This window comes from Opisthocomus hoazin, chromosome 7 (assembly GCF_030867145.1).
Source record: "Opisthocomus hoazin isolate bOpiHoa1 chromosome 7, bOpiHoa1.hap1, whole genome shotgun sequence".
Taxonomy (NCBI): domain Eukaryota; kingdom Metazoa; phylum Chordata; class Aves; order Opisthocomiformes; family Opisthocomidae; genus Opisthocomus; species Opisthocomus hoazin.
The window spans coordinates 10,241,059-10,258,936 of record NC_134420.1 but is presented as its reverse complement, the minus strand read 5'-3'; the positions used below and the strand labels follow the sequence as shown (position 1 = coordinate 10,258,936).

General features: G+C 44.2%; 1 long non-coding RNA gene across 1 annotated transcript in view; it reads right to left on the bottom strand.

Annotated features, from left to right (window-relative positions):
• The window catches only part of LOC142361936 (uncharacterized), a 57,262-nt gene that overhangs the window by 39,094 nt on the left and 290 nt on the right, over positions 1-17,878 (bottom strand). Inside the window, exon 2 of the long non-coding RNA XR_012764533.1 lies at positions 12,637-12,762. This is a non-coding gene — a long non-coding RNA (uncharacterized LOC142361936). The remainder of the gene's footprint in view (positions 1-12,636; positions 12,763-17,878) is intronic.

The following is a 17,878-nucleotide window of genomic DNA, read 5'->3' as shown; positions in this document are numbered from 1 at the left end:
GGATGGCACAACTAGCTTGTAAGATCTGCTAAATATAGCAGCAAGCAGTTCAAATTGTCAACCTAAGTTCCATTTGTTCAATTTGTTATGTTAGTTCATAGGTATTTTTATGAAATTCGGGGATTCAAAGACTCGCATCAGAAGACACCATTGAACTATCTCAGCTTCAATAAAAGAATACCGTCTCTTGCTTTTAGGAAAAGTGTATCTGTTCTACTAGATTTATTTTCAAGAAAGCAGTTTAGATTAAATCAAGTTCTAGAGAAGCAAATTAGTAAGTCACTGATTATTCATACTTGGTCCAGATGCAGAAAAGATATTTTAAAATGTTGGTAAAGAAGTTATAGTCTCAGCAAGAAAACTTGGTTAACTATCTCATAGTTATTGGTGAAGATATAAAATCCCTTAGATGACACCCAGATGGTACTGAGGTTGAAACACCAATAACACAAGTCAGAGAATTCACTTAATATCCGTTGCAAATCTGACACAGTATACTGATTAATTAGAGAGTCTGATGGGATGAAAGGGAACGATATCAGTTCTGACCCTTCCTGTTATTAGCAATGAAGTCTTTTACCAGAGAGGAGTTGGCATACCCTATTTCCCAAAGAGAGTGCAGCATCCAAGCAAAGAGATTTTGGCAGATGCCTGCCAAAGCAGAGGGCACATAAGAGGCAACTTCTAGGCAGCAGCACTAGTAGCCAAGGGGGCTCTTGAACCAGAACTGCTGGAGACAGAATAGGGTAGTCGCAACTCATTGGCTTTATCCTGTCTTTTCTCTCAAACGACTTCAGAGGAACTTGAGTTGTACAAAGGAAGTCATACACCAGGGCCCCAAACCAAGAAATCAAGGGAAATATTCCTAGAGGGTTACAGTCCAGCTCAGCTATGCAGATGAGCAGTGTTCACACAGGACTGGAGATCAGGGTCTCTGATAAACACAGTGCTAAGATTAAAAAGTATTTACCATGTAAAAGGTTCTGCAGTCTCTGTGAACAAGTGATGTAAATATATATTTCAAATATGTGATACAGTCATCATTCTTCACAGTTACCTTTTTCCAGGGGTTTTGGGCAAGTTTCAGAAGAGGAAATGAGCACAAATCCACTATTTGGCTGGATGCTTAAAACACGTATTCTGTGTCTTGTTTGTAGTCCCTATGAAAGCAAGACATACAATTGGAAAACTCTCCAGCTTCTCTACAGCTCAGGAACCTCTTCCTCCCTGAATGCAAGATGGCTTTTCTTTCATAAAGCTTACTGTCAGAAAACAAAATTCTTGAACTCTGCCTACTTACAGAAGATTTATACTTTCAAAAATCCTATAGTCAAAACATGGTTCTGTCTGAATGACAGTAAAATTCAGGGACGGGAGAAGTAACACAGATTTTCAACTGATTTATCTGCTTAAAAATCTCAGTCTAGGTTGTTACAATATTGATATATAGTGTTCATAAAAATCTCAAAATAAAATACAAATTATAAACTAATGGTAATAGATGAAGGCACAAGTTTAAACACTCAAAAGTCAGACACTTATAAAAGGTAGTTAGTGATAACTTAGTTATTACACAGCACTATGTAGCAAAAAAAAGCTTTAAAAAGGCAGCCTTTATGATTGTGATATGAAATCTGGCTATACATTGCTTTTTGTACCCTCTCCTCCCCAATGTTTTTTGAGGTGTGAGATTGGAGCATTTTGACCAGAGTAACTTGCAACAGGTATAAAAGAATTCTCCAAAGGGTCATATTGAAAACATAATCCCATAATGACAGAGAGGAAAAGTGAGCAGGGATTCATACTGGTTAAGTATTTGGCCTAGATTTGTCCAATAGTATTTCTTTGCCTTCCCTGCTTATTTTATTATGCTTAGAAAAGTCCAGATAAGGAATATTTTTAAATGGCTACCATTTCTCTACAGCTTCTATTCTATATGTTCAAGATACCTATAGGAATCTTAATATGGAATATCTTTACTTTAATAGCTTCTTTGCTTGGTATTTTCCACTGGACTGACCATTCTGCAAAAAAGTATGTTTGTCTTCCTGATTTCCTTGCTTTATCTGTAAAGCTGAGGCTGTGTGTAAAAGAAAGTCTGTAAGAACAAAGCATCTATTAAATAGTAGAACATAGCTCTGCAGAGGCCAGAGAAAACTACCCTTCTTATAGACATTTGCTATTGATAATTTATTTTTCTTGTTTTTTTAAAACCTGTCCCTTACTATCTTTGTATCTTTTCCTCCTCTTCTTCCCCCCTTACTTGAGTGACAGGTCTGCACTACAAACTCTGCACAACTCAGCTCATTGCTTCCTTCAACGCTTCATTCGCAGGTTGAATCGCTGAATCCCTGACCCTATTACTAACTTATTACTAATTATATTATTTACCTCCAGTTGCCTCCTTACAGGCCACTGACAATTCCACCTCCCAGCAGAGACTCGGCAACGCCAGAGAAGAACTCAAGATAATATACCCATGACATAGTTCTGTCCATCCCAAATGAGTCTTGCATAGAATACCACAACTCACACCACCTGTGGATATGATTTACCAGTTGAAAACCAGTGAAACACACATTCACAATGAAGCTAACTTATTTCTGTTTATATAGTCACATAAATCCCCTAGTTAGTAGGAAAAACAAGATTGCACGACATGTGGCAAAGAAGAGGGTGCTAGTCTTCCACAATAGGGAATAACAGGAAAAATTCCTGCATACGGGCATGATGCTTCCGAAAATTACAGCTATTGGTAGGGCTACCAGTTCCCTCTTTTTCAGCCTCCTGGCAGCCAGATAAGTTTTGCCTTAGATCGCATGTGTCATTGAACTGTCCTTTCTGCTTCCTGAAATACAACATCGAGCTCTCCCTGTTTACAACAAGCAGAGAGATCACACCTATAACAAAAGTAAGACTAGATACTGAACCCGTATAAGGCACAATTTGGCGCAAATAATCTATTTTGAGTTTGTATTTTATCTGCATAAATAAAATACAGCATCTACCCAAATATATCTTTAGGTTCAGTTGAATTACACCAATACTAAATTTATCCATATTCATTGTCTCTGTATTACTTTACTGTGCCAGTGGTAGAAAATGCAGTATATGTTAGAGAATACCTCATTAAAAAAAAATCGCTTCCAGCTAATGAAACTTACATTTGCATTATTCCCAAAATTACATTCCATCATAATGACACTTGAAGGGAATTCAGAAAGAATTGCTACTGTTTGAATGAATTACCTCCTCTTCTAAAGAAAAGATTGCCACAAGCATAATTAATCTGAAAATGCATCAGACAATATTTCTAGTACTTAGTGGTAGTATTAATGAGATTTACTGTCGACTAAGTTGGTAAAATCGGGAATAGCAGGTTCACAAACCATTGTATTGATGTGTTCCAGGAGATTTCAACAGACTGAACATCAACAATCTCCAGAATAGAATTATGCAAATACTTTATTATTTTCAATTATTTTAAGTTAACCCTATATTAAGCATGCTCTCAAGAGTAAGAAGTTGGATGTGAAATTCAATTTTTGTTTCCATATCAATATTGTTATCTTTGAATCTTTTTTTAATGATGAAACAGAATTATTTGACACTTGTTTGCCGTCTTTTAAATCCGTTTGCTTTTGCCTGAGGAAAAAAAGCAAGCTGTTTAGTCATTTTAGCAATAGAAGTGACAATATTTTTGCAGTTTCGTGTCACTGTGAAGTATTACTGGCTATAAAGGTTAACTATTTCTCTGTCATCCAGTAAACTGGAAGTAAAGAAATGATCACTGGGGAGTTTCATACATGTGGTGACAAAGCTACTGAAAATAACAAACATGGTGGATCTTTTTCTGTTCAAGGGTTACTGACAGTTGCTACTTTTCAGTGGAACTCCCACTGAATTTTGCAGTCATATAAAATACATCTGAAAAAGGTCTTGAGAAGAACTCTATTCCAAGAGTGGTCAGGCATTGGAATAGGCTGCCCAGCGAGGTGGTTGAGTCACCATCCCTGGAGGTGTTTAAAAAACGTGTAGATGTGGCACTTCAAGATATAGTTTAGCAGGAATGGTGGTGTTGGGTGGATGGTTGGACTTCACAGAATCACAGAATCACAGAATGGTAGGGGTTGGAAGGGACCTCTGTTTGTCATCTAGTCCAACCCTCCTGCCGAAGCAGGGTCACCTACAGCAGGCTGCACAGGACCTTGTCCAGGCGGGTCTTGAATATCTCCAGAGAAGGAGACTCCACAACCTCCCTGGGCAGCCTGTTCCACTGCTCCCTCACCCTCAGAGTGAAAAGGTTCTTCCTCATGTTCAGACGGAACTTCCTGTGCTTCAGTTTGTGCCCATTGCCCCTTGTCCTGTCGCTGGGAACCACTGAAAAGAGTTTGGCCCCATCCTCCTGACACCCACACTTCAGATATTTGTAAGCATTTATAAGGTCCCCTCACAGCCTTCTCTTCTTCAGGCTGAACAAGCCCAGCTCCCTCAGCCTCTCCTCATAGGAGAGATGCTCCAGTCCCCTCATCATCCTCGTAGCCCTCCACTGGACTCTCTCCAGTAGCTCCTCATCTTTCTTCAAGTGGGGAGCCCAGAACTGGACACAGTACTCCAGATGAGGCCTCCCTGCGGCAGTGTAGAGGGGAAGGATAACCTCCATCGACCTACTGGCCACACTCTTCCTAATGCACCCCAGGATCCCATTGGCCTTCTTGGCAGCCAGGGCACACTGCTGGCTCATGGTCAACCTGTCGTCCACTAGGACACCCAGGTCCTTCTCCGCAGAGCTGCTCTCCAGCAGGTCCACTCCAAGCCTGTACTGATGCATGGGGTTGTTCCTCCCCAGGTGCACGACCCTGCATTTGCCCGTGTTGAACCTCATCAGGTTCCTCTCTGCCCAACTTTCCAGCCTGTCCAGGTCACGCTGAATGGCAGCATAGCCTTCTGGTGTATCTACCACACCTCCCAGTTTGGTGCCATCAGCAAACTTGCTGAGGGTACATTCTAACTCTTCATCCAGGTCGTTGATGAAGAAGTTAAACAAGACTGGGCCAAGTACTGATCCCTGGGGGACACCACTAGTTACCGGCCTCCAAATAGACTCAGCACCTCTGATGACAACCCTCTGAGTTCTGCCACTCAGCCAGTTCTCAATCCACCTCACCGACCACTCATCCAGCCTACACTTCCTGAGCTTCCCTAGGAGGATGTTATGGGAGACCATGTCAAAAGCCTTGCTGAAGTCTAGGTAGACAACATCCATGGCTCTCCCCTCATCTACCCAGCCAGTCATGTCATCGCAGAAAGCTATCAGATTGGTCAGGCATGATTTCCCTTTGGTGAATCCATGCTGACTACTCCTGATAACCTTATTTTCCTCCACTTGCTTGCTGATGACCTCCAGGATAAGCTGCTCCATCACCTTTCCTGGGATGGAGGTGCGGCTGACCGGCCTGTAGTTTCCTGGGTCCTCCTTCTTGCCCTTTTTGAAGATTGGAGTGACATTGGCCTTTCTCCAGTCCTCGGGCACCTCTCCTGCACTCCAGGACGTCTCAAAGATGATGGAGAGTGGCTCAGCAATGACATCTGCCAGCTCCCTCAGCACTCGTGGGTGCATTCCATCGGGGCCCATGGATTTGTGGGCATCCAGATCGCTTAAGCGATCCCTCACACAGTCCTCCTCGACCAAGGGAAAGTCATCCTCTCTGTAGGCTTCCTCTCTTACCTCCGGGGCCTGGGATTCCTGAGAGCCAGTCTTAGCACTGAAGACTGAAGCAAAGAAGGCATTCAGTAGCTCTGCCTTCTCTGCATCCTCCGTCACCAGGACACCCACCTCATTCAGCAGCGGCCCCACATTGTCCCTAGCCTTCCTTTTGCTGCTGATGTAGTTGAAGAAGCCCTTCTTGTTGTTTTTGACATCCCTTGCCAGCTTCAGTTCCAGGTGGGCTTTGGCCTTCCTCGTTGCATCCCTGCACGCTCTGACCACATTCCTATACTCTTCCCAAGTGGCCTGCCCCTCTTTCCACATTCCATGGACCCTTCTCTTCCACCTGATCTCTGCTAGAAGCTCCTTGTTCAACCATGCAGGTCTCCTGCCTCCTTTGTTCTATTTCTTTCTCAGGGGGATGCACCGCTCCTGAGCATGGAGGAAGTGACGTTTAAACAGCGACCTGTGGGGGGGATGGCAAGGCTCGACCGAATTGCTTGTTGTAGAAAATCCATTTTAAGCTTAGCACACGGTGTCCTTGACAGAACAAGGAATTTAACAAATCAACTCTGCGGTTAGCAAGAATGTGAAAAACAGGTTGCAGCTGGAGAAGAATGAGGGAGTATGGGCGGAGTTGACAATTAGCTGGCTAGCCAATAATGAGCTCTAACTTTGCAATATGTAGTAGCTAATTAATCACTCTATAAATTGTGTAACCAAACTGTAATAAATGAAGCTTGCTTATCACTCACATTGAGTCGGCTGCATTCTTCCGCCGCTTCTCCAGGACAGCAACCCTCGGGGCAGGACTTAGCCGATCGCCCCGACATTTGGCGCCCGAACAGGGACCTGGAGCAGCGGCAAGGAGCGGGGCACTGGGAGCAGCGACCAGGGGGCAGAAGCGACCGAACACTGCGCTGTGGTGTGTCGACTTAGGAGCCTGACTACGTGATTTTGCGTACGCTCGCCACCGCAAGGGCTACAGGTTAAGGGCTGCAAGGATATCGCTTCGGCAGGTATATGTTTTTAATTGTTGTTAAAGGATAAAGGCTTATTGTTAAAGGTATGGATAAGGAAGTAGCCCTAGAGTTATTACAGCGCTTTTTAGAAAAGCGGGGAGTAGAGCTTGGTTGTATTAAACAGCTAGCGGGACTAGTGGCAACCGGTAAGCTCAAGGGGTTTTTTAAGACTCCAGATTCGTTATTTGAGGAGAAGGAGTGGAGGGATTTTGGAGACGTGTTATGGGATATGGTGATTGATGATGACAAGATAGGTAAAAAGTTAATGAAGCCGTGGCGGGAGGTTATCAATTGCATTAAGAGGTATAAAGTTGAGAAAAACCTTGCGGCCGTTGTTACTCAGAAGTTGGAAAAGGTAGAGCCGTCAGCCCCCCCGCCGGAGGCGGGATGTTCCTTGTTTTCTAGTGGAACCACGGCACCCCCTGGAGACAATGCCTGGTTATTTAGCACGAGTAAGGTCCCGGAGCCTCCGTGCTGGGAAAAAGTGAAGGTGACGATGGAGGGGTCTAGTAACAATCAAGAGGCTGAGGAAGAAAAGGAGTTAGGGATAGGGCGGAAGGTGGAGCAGCAAGGGATGGAGCAAGGAAAGGGGGAGCAAGGGAATAAAGGAACGGGAAAGGATAGTGGGACCTGTAGGAGACCGATGGGTATTAATTGGAGGAAGGTGGCAGACGAAGCGTCTGAGGCAGGGGAATTTCTCCCCTTGGCCTTTCCGGTAGCGTTTGAAGAAGATGCGCATGGGGATTATCATGGTAATCATGCTCCGTTAGGCTGGAAATTGTCACAGTTACGGAACACGGTGAATGAATCAGGTTTGCACGGCGAGCCATCTAAGCAGATGTTGAATTATATATGGGGGGGTGCTGTGCTTTGTCCTGAGGATATTAAGGTTATTATGCGAATGATTATGACTCAGTCGCAGTTATTGTTGTGGCAGGCCCATTGGCAGCGATATTGTGAAGCGTCCGCTCAAACGCCGCGGGAGCAGGGCGATCCGCTGCGAGGTGTAACAGTAGAACAACTGATGGGGGCGGGTCCTTTTGTCACTATCAGGGCACAATTGCAGATGGGGCCGCAGCGATGCTTGGAGGCTATGCGTACGGCTAGAGCTGCTCTTGAACACGTTAAAACCGCACAGCCCTCGCCGTCCTATATGGGCATTAAGCAAGGAAGGGAGGAAACTTTTGCTCGCTTTATTGATCGCCTCACTAGTGCCATAGAACAGTCAGATGTACCGGAGTGGATGAGGGCAGCTTTGCTAAGGCAGTGTGTTATTCAGAATTCGAATACTCAAACCAGAAACATCATAAGTTCTTTACCCGCTGATGCCACAGTAGAACTGATGTTGGATAGAATGAGTAGGGTACCGGTAGGACCACAAGCTATGTTGGTCGAGGCTATGAAACAGTTAGGAAGCGATATCCTTCAAGCCCAACAACAGGCCTTCACAGCCCAACAGCAATTCCAACAGCAAGTGTTCGCCGCTCTGCAACCCCTTCGAGTTAATGCTGCAGAGGCACGACCGAAGCCGCCACGAAACTTTAAGTATTACCGATGTGGGCGAGAAGGACATATGAGACGTAATTGTCAAGCCACCAGGGTGTGGTGTGAGAACTGCCGTACGAACAATCACAATACTGAGATATGTCTCAAGTCGGGAAACGGACGGATGAGCGCGTCGAGCCGTCGCGCCCCGACACAAGTAGCAGCTCCAGCAGTGCAGCAAGTGACTGCCAACTTATAAACGCCCACAGCGACATCAGCAGCCAGTTACAACCAGCTGCAGCCGGCAGCCTCGGGATGGATCTGGCAACGGCAGTAACTGTCACCCTATTGGATCAAAGACCCCAACGAGTACCAAGCAATGTAAAGGGACCAGTGATTATTAATAAACAAGCATGTGAAACGTTATTACTCGGCCGCTCGTCAACAAGCCTAAAAGGTTTGACGGTCATCCCAAGACTCATTGACGCCGATTTTACCGGGACTATTAGCATCATTGTCCAGACATCGTTTCCGCCAATACATATTCCAACAGGCAGCAAAATTGCCCAATTGGTACCGCTGCCGCACCTGACTGCGGGTATTTCCCTGGAAATCACCACCCCCCGGGAGGACCGAGGATTTGGCTCAACGGGAGCAGGAGTATTTCTGACCATGTCTATGAACCGTCGACCGACTACGATGGCTACGCTAGAGGCCCGGGGTCAACAGATCCACCTCTCGCTGCTGTTGGATACAGGTGCTGACTTAACTATTATAGAAGAAGGGGTCTGGCCTAAAACATGGCCTACGAAACCAATGGAGCGAGGAGTTGAAGGAGTGGGAGGATACACTCCGGTACAACGGAGCGTGGACCGTATTTTGATAATCATAGACGACAGACGTGCGACCGTGCCAGTCACTATCATGCCCCTCCCGACTGGAGTGAATGGTCTAATTGGAAGAGATGTTCTTGACCAATTGGGAGTAGTGCTAACCACCGAGAAGGTTTTTCAGTAACGGTCACTGCAACCTGGGCTTTCCCGATCCCATTGCAGTGGATAACGAACGAACCAGTGTGGGTCGAGCAGTGGCCGTTAAAGCAGGAAAGCCTCGCCGCCGCTCATCAAATAGTGCAAGAACAACTAGACCAAAAACATCTGCGTTTATCGACAAGCCCTTGGAATACCCCAATTTTTGTGATCAAGAAAAAATCTGGAAAATTTAGGCTAGTACATGACTTAAGGGCAGTTAACCCTCAAATGCAATCGATGGGAGCGCTGCAGCCAGGACTACCTAACCCCGCTATGTTACCAGAGCATTGGAGACTGTTGATAGTGGACTTAAAAGATTGCTTTTTTACTATTGCATTACACGAGCAAGATATGCAACGCTTCGCGTTTACTTTGCCCTCTGTTAACAAAGAGGCGCCAGCACAGCGTTTTGAATGGACAGTATTACCACAAGGAATGAAGAATAGTCCCACGCTGTGCCAGTTGTACGTGGACAATGCACTACAACCCTTAAGGAAATTATGGCCACACACGTTAGTTTACCATTATATGGATGATATCCTGCTCGCGCAGGAGTCGGAGTTCAGCGCCGAACAAGTTCAGCTATTACATACGACACTGAGAGAGAATGGCTTAATAATAGCTGTTGAAAAAATTCAAACGAAAGCGCCATGGCTATACCTAGGCTGGAAGATTGCTGACTCTCAGATTCAACCACAAAAACTACAACTCAACACGTCAATCAAGACACTGCATGACGCCCAAAGGCTGATGGGAGACATCCAATGGATCCGTCCTGTCGTCGGAATATCCAACGCACAGTTGGACAGCCTTCGACCGTTACTACGTGGGACAGACCCAACTACACCGGTGCAACTTACGTCGGAACAGCAGCGTATCCTCTCTCAAATTGCTGACCAGATTGCCTCACGTTTCGTTCACCGTCGTGACCCCGACCTCCCTATTGACCTTTGTGTATTTTTACCAAATTCTCATCTATTAGGAGCCCTATCGCAATTTAAAAAGAAAAAGGGGGAAGTGTGGGGGGGATGGCAAGGCTCGACCGAATTGCTTGTTGTAGAAAATCCATTTTAAGCTTAGCACACGGTGTCCTTGACAGAACAAGGAATTTAACAAATCAACTCTGCGGTTAGCAAGAATGTGAAAAACAGGTTGCAGCTGGAGAAGAATGAGGGAGTATGGGCGGAGTTGACAATTAGCTGGCTAGCCAATAATGAGCTCTAACTTTGCAATATGTAGTAGCTAATTAATCACTCTATAAATTGTGTAACCAAACTGTAATAAACGAAGCTTGCTTATCACTCACGTTGAGTCGGCTGCATTCTTCCGCCGCTTCTCCAGGACAGCAACCCTCGGGGCAGGACTTAGCCAATCGCCCCGACAGCGACCAGCACTCTTGGAGCCCCCTGCCTTCGAGAGCCTTGGCCCACGGGATTCCTCCCAGTAGCTCCCTGAAGAGGCCAAAGTTAGCCCTCCTGAGGTCCAAGGTTTTGATCCTGCTTATCGCCCTGCTTCCTCCATGCAGGATCCTGAACTCGACCATCTCATGATCACTGCAGCCAAGTCTACCTCCAACCTTCACATCCTCCACCAGTCCCTCCTTGTTTGTTAATACAAAGTCCAGCAGAGCGCCTTTCCTTGTTGGTTCCTCCACCACTTGCATCAGAAAGTTATCATCGATGCTCTGTAGGAACCTCCTGGATTGCACCTGCCTAGCTGTATGGTCTTCCTAGCTGATGTCAGGGTGGTTGAAGTCCCCCACCAGAACCAGGGCCTGTGATTGTGAGGCTGCTTGCAGCTGCCTATAGAAGACCTCATCAACCTCCTCCTCCTGGTCAGGTGGCCTGTAGTACGCACCCACCGTAATGTCACCCATGTGAGCCTGTCCCTTAATTCTAACCCACAAGCTCTCAGCTCATTCCTCATTTGCCCCCAGGCCAAGCTCAATGCATTCCAGTTGCTCCTTCACATATAGAGCAACTCCACCACCTCTCCTTGTTGGCCTGTCTCTCCTAAAGAGTCTGTAGCCATCCATGACAGCATGCCAGTCATGCAAGTTGTCCCACCACATTTCTGTGATGGCGACCAAGTTGTAGCCGTCCTGCTGTATAATGGCTTCCAGCTCCTCCTGTTTATTGCCCATGCTACATGCATTGGTATAGACACATTTGAGCTGGGCTGTCAATCTCACCCCTGACCCTGGCACGCCAAGCCTGGGCTCATCCCTAGTGAGCTGGGCGATGTCCCCTTCCCCCTTCAAACCTAGTTTAAAGCCCTCTCAATGAGCCCTTCCAGCTCGTGGCCAAGAATCCTTTTTCCCCTTTGAGACAGCTGCACTCCGCCTGTCACTAGCAGGCCCAGTGCTGTGTACACCTCCCCGTGACCAAAGAAGCCAAAATTTGACCGATGGCACCAGTCCCTGAGCCATTTGTTAATCAGGTGAATTTTCCTGCCCCTTTCAGTGCTGTTCCCTGCCACTGATGGGATGGAGGAAAACACTACCTGTGCCCCTGATCCCTCAACCAGTCACCCCAGTGCCCTGAAGTCCCTTGACTTGATGATCTTAGAGGTCTTTTCCAACCTATGATTCTATGATTCTAATTCATTTATGTCTCAGCCCCATTTCAAGGCAAATATGGGTCATATCCAAGTCCTTCCTAACCCGTATTTATCTATCCTGACTTTAAAACCTCTGAGAACTAAGATTCAAAAAATTGCTTTGCAGTCTTACAATGAGAAAGTTGTTAATTTTTACCTGCATCTGTCTCACTGCAATTTATGTTGTATAATTCTTGTTCTGTCAATCATACACATGGAGAACAAATTATGTCCTTCTGCTGAATAATCCCAAGTCATTGAGGTCTAAGATGTCTTGTCTGGATTTCTAACCTTTTATTGCTTGCTCTTTAGCTCTCTTCCGATGGTTCATATTTTGCTTCAAATACACTAATCTAGATCTAACTGCGGCCTTACTAATACTGTGCAAAGCAGAGACATGATTTTATACATCATCTAAGCTATAGTCATTTTCAAATACAGCCCAGCATGGCTCCTGTCCTTCTTGCAATAATTGTAGGGTTGCATTTAATTTAAAAACCACTGTAACACCAAAATCCTTTCCTGAAGAACTGCTACTAATCAATTTATTTTCCTATCCTTTTTTGTGCTGTAGTACTTTCATTCACGGCATCTTGCACATGCTATTATCAAAATTAATACTAATTTTAAAATTACTACTCCAATTTGCAAAAATTATTTTTATATTCAAATGCTATTCTCCTGCACATCTGTACACCCTCTCAACATCCATAATGAGAAATTATTTTAAACAAGAATTCCACTCTGCTGCAAGCAAAATAAACCATACAAAATAGAGCAGATTTGGACTTACAGATGAACAGCTCTAGGAACAGGCCTAGGGTTAGGAATCAGATCTCAGTTCGTGCTCCCTCCAGCTCTGTCACACACTCAGCAAGCAGTGACGATCAACATTTATTCTACAAATGTTTGATGCCATCTGTAAAAATAGGGATAAACAATTCATGTTTATTTTTAGATACCTTTCTGATATAGATGCAAAACTATACATATAAGACAATATTTATAAATTATATGCCATGCAATTACTGTGTTTAAATAATAAAGCACAAAATTATTTTAATACCATCTGGATTGAGCAGGGCAAAGAAAAAATTAAAGAGTTACAATGGAAATAGACAAAGATGTTCAAATGATTCCAGAAAATTCAGGTTACAGACTCTGATCGAGCATTTGGATCAGAAAACCACATTGCTGCCAGATATTCTCACCCCACATTTTGAGAGTGGCTTGAGACTGTGTTCTGAATTCAGGAAAACACTGCATTAGAGGTTTAAATCCATCTCTGTATAGCTGACATACAGCATCAGTGTGACCACTGGACTTAAGTGCTTCATGAATCAGTATGATTTAAAGGAGTCTCCTTAGCAGAGATCCATACAAATAAAAGGCAAAAGGAACCAAGATACAACGACTTTCCTGCTGTCTAAAGAACCACAGAATTACAGAATGATTATCTGCCAAATGCTGAACATATGAAGACAGCTCAGTTTCTAGCTTTCCTTCACAGTATGACATGACCTAATGATCCCTCAGTGCTTTCTCTTTATACTGTTTTTTTTTTCCAATAAATAGCATGAATTTGTTTCTTCTCTCCCTCTAAGTAACCATTTATGACAATATAGCTGGAATGATGTGTTGGTGTTATTTCTCTAGTTCCTCTGTAGATATGCTGGAACATCTTTATCTCACTGACTCATATGGATATGGTCCGTCATGTCCAAAAAAGTGCAAAATTGAAGAACCAGGGCACAAGCACTTTCCAATTGTCTGCAGCATTTATTCTGTCAGTGAGGTTCTGGAAACTCACACACCAAGTATGACAGCAATGGCAAGATTCAGGGATATTTGGAAACTTTTCACATTGGCTCCTCATAGTTTAAGTTTCTCACTTTCCAGCCATATGTTTGTTTCTTGATTCTTACCCATTATTCCCTCTCTCTGCTGTGTAATTTTTAAGCTCTTCTTCACTACCTAGGGCTATGGTAATATTTGCCTGTATTTTATTTCAAGAAAATGCCTGTGTGTAAGTCTAAAACCTGTGGACTCTCCTTTCTCATCCACCACTCCGCCAGATTTTGTGAATATCAGTTGACTTCTGGCACTCAGCACCCAGGACTGAGTACAATTAACAAGGAAAGTTTTAAAGTTTAGGCATTTGCAGTGAGATGGCTTTAACTGAAATATTCTTACATATTAAAACGGTCAAAAAATAATAACGCAATCTCAGGTTAAAGCAAAGGATGACTAATCTTACATAAAGCAATTTTCCACCTGCACATCTGTGGTGGGTTGGCACTGGCCAGCTGCCAGACGCCCACCCAGCTGCTCCCTCACTCTCCTTCCTTAACTGGACAGCGAGAGAAAATAAGATGAGAAAGCTTGTGGGCCAAGATCAGGGCAGGGAGATCACTTAAAAGTTACCATCACAGGCAAAACGGACTTGACCTGGGGGAAATGTAATTTATGGCCAATTAAAATAGAGTTGGATAGTGAGAAACAAAGACAAAACACGAAACCCCTTTCCTCTACCTCCCCATTTTCCTGGGGTCAGCTTCACTCCTTCATTCCCAGCTCTACCTCCATCCCCTGAGCGGCACAGAGGGATGGAAAATGAGGAGTTGCTGTCAGTCCAAAACAGTCCCCTGCTCCAGAGTGGGCCCTCTCCCAGGCTGCGGTTCTTCAGGATAAACCTGATCCAGCGCAGGTCCTCCCCATGGGCCACTCTTTTCTTCAGACAACACCTGCTGCAGCGTGGTCTCCTCCCCGGGGCGCAGGGGAAACCCTGCTCGGATGCCCGGAGCACATCCTCCCCTCCATCTCCTCCAACCTTGGTGTCACAGAGCTGCTTCTCACATTTTTCTCCTCATCGCTCAGTGCCATGCGGTGCTTTGCCCTTTCTTAAAATGTTCTCCGCAAGGCACCACCGCCCAGGGCTGAGGGGCCAGGCTGTGCCCTGCAGCAGGGCTGCTGGAGCCGGCTGGAACCGGCCATGTCTGGCACAGGGCAGCCCCAACCTCCCCTCACAGCGGCCGCCTGGCAGACAGTGCATGCTGTAACTTCCACGTTACGTACTGGAACTGGGGCCGCAAGCTCCTGATTGCAAAATTGCTCGTGACACAGTCAGTTGTATCGCATAACAAATATCATCCTGAAAGGCAGGAGTTCACCATCTTCAATGCACAAGTTACTTGCAATAGGGAACTGACTGTGTCACCAAAAATCCGGGAATAAAACCTCGTAACACCAATGTAGTGTTAAAAGGCAGGCATTCTTTATTGCAGCGCTGGATGTACGGGGGATAATTCCACCGAATGTGCATACCTCATACCTTTTCCGTATAGTTTATATAGATAAAAATATACATATTTATTAGGTTACATAACTTATCCCTTTCATAATAAAATTAGTTCATTTTCATACACTCCTCCCACCCGCACTTGCGCAGTGCCTCCTAGTGGTGGTCGTCAGGGGTCCCAAGATGAAGGCTCATTCTCTTCATCACAGTGTCCGCTGGTTGACCCCAGCTTCTGCACATGCGCAGTCCTCTTCTGGCTCTTGTCCCGTAGCTAGGTCACTGTAACTATGTCGCTGTAGCTAGGTCGCCTTGACTGGCTCTAGGCGACTGCTAACATTTCAGGTGGGAAACATAGGACTTTTTGTTTCAGTTAATTTAGACAATAGATAAAAACCACAAACACACCTGCAACCATAGTAATGCTATTCCTATTAAAAATCCCCCTTTACCGTTATTGTTTAACATTGATAATTACCTAGAGACCAAACTCTCTGTTCCTGGACCTAATGTCCAGATGGGTAGGGGCTATACAAGGGACATAACTAGCAACATGGTTTATGTTTATGGTTAACAGATTTCATCCCCTTGGTTACAACTGGGCCTCATGGCCCTGCCCTGGAGAAGGCTAAAGACAGAGCACTAATATTACCCATCAGAGGAGGTAATACTGTAGAGCTGGAAATCGGAATCTGGGCTAAAAGAAGATATTAAACTGTTAGCTACCACTAAAAGCACGAACAATTTGGTTTCTTTCACCTCTCTCAATATATTTTAGACACTTGAAATTTGTTGCTACAAATAAAAGGTCAGACCAAACCATTACTGTCTAGGATACAACAACAACTGGCACAAAGGGCTACGTGCCACTGTGGTGGAGATTACAGTCTACACATCCTCCTGCTGCCTGCTATTCATTTAGTGAAAAAAACATGTTTTCTTCTCGTAAGTAGAGAAATAAATAGGAAGCATTTTAATTTTACCTTCAGCTGAAGAACAGTTAAATCGGGAAAAAAATTGCCTCTGTAACTACCTTGTTAAAAATGCTTCTAGTCTTCCTCAGATGGCATTCACTGCTGCTGCAGCCTTTTAGTAACAACTTGGGAGACCAGACATACATCACTATTGCCGGTGTTCGGAACAAGTCATACCTGATCCATTATTTAACTGTCTACAGAGGAGGACATCACTAACAACAGCATCTCAGAGACAACTAGTTGCCTTCTACCTGTTGTGTTTCATTTTTAGTTGTGAAACCGGATATGGCAGTGAGTTAATCTTAAAATAGACAACTACCATTGTGATAAATTGTTCTCTAAACATAGCTCACTACAATAATACATAATGAGCTTCTCTTGTTTCTGCAGGGTTGGATAATTGTGAGTACTCACAAAAAGAAGCTTTATAGACATTTCCATCTGATGAATATTTTTAGATCATTAATGCTGTTTGCTTTGAAACCACTTCTGCCTTCTTTTGCACTGAAGAAGAAGGTTACTTCATTGCTCTGGCTTCTTGCATAGGTAAATTTAGTAGGATAGTTAGGCATAAAATATTTTTCCTGTCTTATTCTGAATTTCTGCAGGTTACTGCCACACCGTTCTACTTGTGAAATTGCTATGCACAGCTGAATTTGCTACGATATTCCCTATGAGATGTTCTGACCAGTAAAAAGATGTTCCCCATTCTGCCACATAAGAGAACAGAAAGAACAAACTCTCTTGCTGGTCTTACAGATCAGCCATTGTCTAAACGCTGCTATGTTCAGTAGGAATGTCTCTAATTTTAAAGTTGGTGGGCTGTGCCTACATACAGTGCACTCATTTCTGTCCTTGATTCTACACAAAGACTCACCCCCTAAATAATAAAAATGTCTACATAGAAATCAAACACAGAGGACTATGAAAATCACTTCTAGTGGCTTTCAGTCTAGCAGCAAAAAGGGCACCTCAGAGCACTTGTGCTCATTTCCCACAAGTAAACGGGAAGATTGCAGGAGTTACAAGTTGTATTAAAGAGATAGTAAAACTTGCATGTATTCATGCTTTTCAGAGAATACTTCCCCAAAAAACACAACAGTGAAGGAAGATGTGTAAAAGTCCCTTTCTCGTAAAAGTTATGTTGCTACGGAGGACAGCCCATTTCATCCTGGACGGAACAAAGATGTGTCAGCGCCTTTTGTATCAGGTGCATAACCACAACACAGAGGCAAGAAGTAGACCTGTGAGATATATGACATCTTCATTTATACATCACGTGTTTTCCATGAATTATGGAAATGCAGGCCAGAACTAAGGAAGCTAGAGGAACTGTGAATAACTGCAGAAGTCACTGCACTTGTCAAGTTAAACCTGTCAGCGGCTGGGCCAATGTTTGTTACTTGGATTGAATCATCAGTTCAGCTACATTTGAGAAGCTACATTTCAGACAGCAGTGATCCTTTTTTGGAATACTGAACTAAAAGAATCTAAAACTCTACAGGGTTTGCTGTCCACTCCTCATGAAGCATATTGCTCCTACCAAGGGCTGTAGACATTAGTCTAAGCCTTTAAGGAGGGGGCAAAAGGTGAGAATTGAATCCCCTACTCACAGTAGATTCAACTTTCTCTGCAATCTTTTCCAAAGGAAACAATCAGTAAAACCCACATTCTGAATATTAAGAGGTATTTTCAAAAAAATCAATCCACAAATCAGGAGGAGGAAAATTTATCAAGAATTTATGAGATAGGAAATAAGGCCT